The sequence below is a fragment of the Choloepus didactylus genome, chromosome 2 (assembly GCF_015220235.1).
Source record: "Choloepus didactylus isolate mChoDid1 chromosome 2, mChoDid1.pri, whole genome shotgun sequence".
NCBI lineage: Eukaryota > Metazoa > Chordata > Mammalia > Pilosa > Megalonychidae > Choloepus > Choloepus didactylus.
This window is the reverse complement of record NC_051308.1, coordinates 237,848,603-237,852,570: the sequence shown is the minus strand read 5'-3', so window position 1 is coordinate 237,852,570 and position 3,968 is coordinate 237,848,603. Positions and strand designations below refer to the sequence as shown.

Below are 3,968 nucleotides of genomic sequence, written 5' to 3'. Positions count from 1 at the left end.
TTCCCACGCTGGTCCAATTTCCATTGGCTAAAGAGAGCCGCGCCCCGATAAAAATGCCTCATGTGCTAGTTCCCCCATCGGACCAGAGAGAAACAAGCACAGGGGCCGGGGCGGGCACAAGGCCCCCAGCTCAGGGCCACAGGGCGGCAGCAAGCGCCTGCGTAGTCCCCTCTCCCGCGAGCCCGCCCTGCCCGGGGGCTCCAGCAGGACTCCTGCCTGGTCAGCACGGGTGGGGAGAGGGGGGACTGGGGGCCGTGACTGGGCGCCAGCCCTGGGTGGCCTCCTGAGTGGCCTTGGTGCCGGGCAGGGGAGGGCAGGCAGGAGAAGCACTGGGGACCAGGTCGCCTCTCCATGGGAGCCATCTGCACTGGCTCCACAGAGGGGAAACTGAGGCCCAGGGACTGAGGGGGTGCCAGGGAGCTGGGGCCCATGGTGAAGTTGAACCGCGGTGGGGAGGTGGGGAGGGCAGTGAGGACTCAGAGACTCCGGACCTGTCACCCTGGGCCTCTCCTGGGGCAGCCCCTTGGTGAGGCCGGCTCCTGGGCCCTCTGTAAGAGGGCTCCTCGGGGACCCTCCTCCCTCCGCCCGCCTGTCCGCCCCTTCCCGGGCTGCCTGGCTGGGGCCTCTCCTGCCAGCCTGGAGTGGGTGGCGCTGGCCTGGGACCGTCTCCCCCCCCCCGACCGAGCCACGGGGTCGGCGCTGTCGCTGCACGCGCAGTTGAGACGCCCCTGCACCCCTCAGCTCCCAGGGGGCTTCCAGGGGGCGAGGCAGGGCTGTTCCAGGGGCTGCCCAGCTCCGGGTGCGCTGGGTCACCTGGGGCCGCCCCGTTCCCTCTCGGGTCCTTCTCTGAACGGGAACCCAGGACTGGGGCGCGTGCTCTGCGGAGCCCAGGAAGGGAGAGCTCCTGCCTCCCCCGGGGCCTCTCTGGCAGGTCCCCGTCCCAGCACAGGCCCTCCCGCCGGGTCGCAGGGGCGAGGGTCCAAAAGGGCCGCCCGCCCTCAGACCCAGGGACTCTGCCCGAGAGAGGAGGGGCGGAGCAGGGGCCGCGGCGGCCCCGGGGAGAGGGAGCAGGCCTAGGCGCGAGACCCCCACGCGCGCCCTCCTGCGCCCTCCTGCGCCCTCCTGCTCCCGCCGGGCCCGGTCAGTGCGGGGCGCGCCCTCTGGTGGCGGGAGGCGGCATCACCGCGCCCTCCTCGCTCTAGGCTGGAGGGGGGGCCCGAATTAGGGTGGGTCTTTAAACCCCGAACGCCCGACGGAGACGTCCAGGGCTGGGCAGGACCGGGCCATTTCTGGGGTGTAAACGCCCGTAACCCCCACAGGCGCCCGGGATGGAGGGTGCGAGAGGCGGCCACCCCCCACCCCGCAGTGAAAAACCCCTTCCAAAAGCCAAACAAAATCCGCCTTTGACAATGGGATCAGGTGACAAATCGCTCTGCAAGTCAGCTGACCATGACAATACTTTTTATTATGTGTTTTGGACTTGAGTGACAACGTGATAACAAAACTCCTTTTGTCCCCATATACTTAATCGTCTGAACAAAATTGCTTACTGCTAACATCTCTAAACCCAAAGAGGAGGAAAGAATTTGATGCTGAAGCCTGTGTCTTTTTAACAATGAGTGATCATCATCCATGGAAACAGGAATTAAATGGAAAAAAGGCCCATCTGCTTCATCAAGAGATGCATTTCTAATGAAAATGCAATTTTTCTGGTTAACATTATTTATCAAAACATATAATATAAATTATTTATAGCCATATCTTTGATTTTGATTAATTGTGAGCGGATATTTATAAAAATAACTAAATCCAGCAGAAATAATTTGACAGTTAAGAGCCTTGTGAAATAAAGAATAAAAAGTTGAATTTCAATTTATGCACATTTTAATTGCAGGAAACTATGGTAGGGTCCTCAATAAAAGACTTTAGAGCATAAACTATGTTAGGATAAATTTTTGTGGGCAAAGTGGAATGAAAATACACTGTAAAGGAGAAAAAAATAGGTCTTTTAAATCAGCGATGTTGGGTATTAAATCACCAGCATACTTAGATTTTGTTGGATATTTTAAAACTGATCCAACACTTATTTTAAAACTGTCAGCATTAACTACTGATACATGCACTAACGTGGGCAAATCTCAAAAATATTACTCCAGCTGGTCAGACCTTGGAGCTGCTGTTCTGGAGCGTTTCTGTCCTTTATCTAGTGTTTTTCACTGAGGAGAGTTTTGCTCTGTCTCCTAATCTTACATCTTCGCAGAAGCAAGACAATGTTCTTTTAATTCATTCTTGTAGGGGCAGACCTTGGCATGCTTTAGTTCTAACTCTGCGAGTTCCACTAAATTTTTTCTGAATGCAGCAACTCTTCTTGTCTTGAAATCTATGAGTTCTTGTTTTGCAGATTCAGATATTTTTTCAAATTTCTGACAACATAATTGTTGGGAAGTTTCAGCCTGCAGAACATCTTTATTTTTTGCTCTTGCTTCATCAAGTGCTTTATTAGCATTTTCATAATCCACTAGTAACCTAGATCTTCTATAAAGGAGTTCCTTAGCAGCTTGAGATTCTCTTAAGTAATATTTTAAAAGGTCAGAAAGTTTGAGGTCTTCATCAGCAGATACTCGTGCTTCTATTTTTCTGGTTTTATCAAACAGTTCCGAAACTTTGAGAAAAAATTTGCATATATCTGTAGAATCCTGAGTTCCTAAAGCGTATAATGAAGAACCAATCCTATTGTAATCATCTGCAGCACTTTTGTGTGATCGTGTCATCCTATCAGATTTAGCAGATGCATCCTTAACTCAGTTATGATATTCTAAAAGAAATGTTCATTCATGCTCAAAGAAATCATCTACATCCTTTACTCCTGAAACAATTACTCTATCTGCTGATTTAACCATGTTTTTAAAGAAATCTTCAAGTTTTTCTTTTTTCTTTTTTCCTCACGCACTTCAATCTTGATTATATTCCAAGAAGACATGGAAATTTAAATCTTTTCTCAAATTGGGTGTGCTGCCACACAGCACAGGAATACTTCATGCATTGCAACTGTCTTCTTGAATATTGCCAAATATTCAGCTTCCAGTTCCTGTTTCATCTTTGTGAATTCTTCCTTTGTCACTAACCCTTCTCCTTCTCCAAGCTTCTGTAGTTTTTCCCTTGAAGCATCAAAATCAGATCTTGGTGGTGCTGGTGGGATAATGTAACCTACATAGTCTTCATTTTCAATGAAGGAATCGTTAAGCCAAATGAATTCCTCATGTTGTCAAACAACAGAAAATTCATTTTGTTTAAAATTTGGCAATGAACTCTTTGTGTGAACAGTGAATTTTACTTTATCCCTCTCACTAAGAGCATCAGAAATGTCCACCTGCAGAGCAGCATCACTTTGAAGATCTACATTTATTGCTTTAAGTCTGCGGTCCTCCTCGGAGAGGAAGTCGGGGCTGTCGTCCAGGCCTTCCATCATGGCTGGGCAGGGACTTCTACACCCAGAGTGAGTATGTACTTGGAGAAACCAAGAGATTGTATTTAAGATCAGTGACTGTTGGGCCCAGAATGCCACAGGGGAATGGGTGGTTGGAGCTGGATGATGAGCAGGGAGGGGAGTAGCATTCCATGTCCCAGGCACCCCCCTCGGCACTTGGCTCAGGTGATAAACCTTTGCAGACTGCAGTCAAAAGCTCCCATGCCAGGGACTGGCAGGTTGGTGCTGGCAGACAAGAATGGAAGAGGACAGGTTTCCATGCCCTGTGCAGTCATTTTTTGTAGCTGGCTGGAAAGATAACCCTTCACAGCCCCATGGCCAAGAGCTTCATTTAACAAATTTGGGATTCAGCAGGCTTGTGACAGGATCCATTCTTCCTCCATGGAAGCCTGCAGTGTGCATAGCCTAGAGGCAAGGTCACTGCACAGAAATGCCAGGAGCCCCACTCCCAATCCCAGGGATTTGTGGGTGCATGGCAGAC

The 3,968-nt window shown here is 50.3% G+C and overlaps 1 pseudogene; it reads right to left on the bottom strand.

Annotated features, from left to right (window-relative positions):
• Positions 1–1,073: 1,073 nt before the first annotated feature.
• Positions 1,074–3,469, bottom strand: LOC119514683 (annotated as a pseudogene).
• Positions 3,470–3,968: the final 499 nt, after the last annotated feature.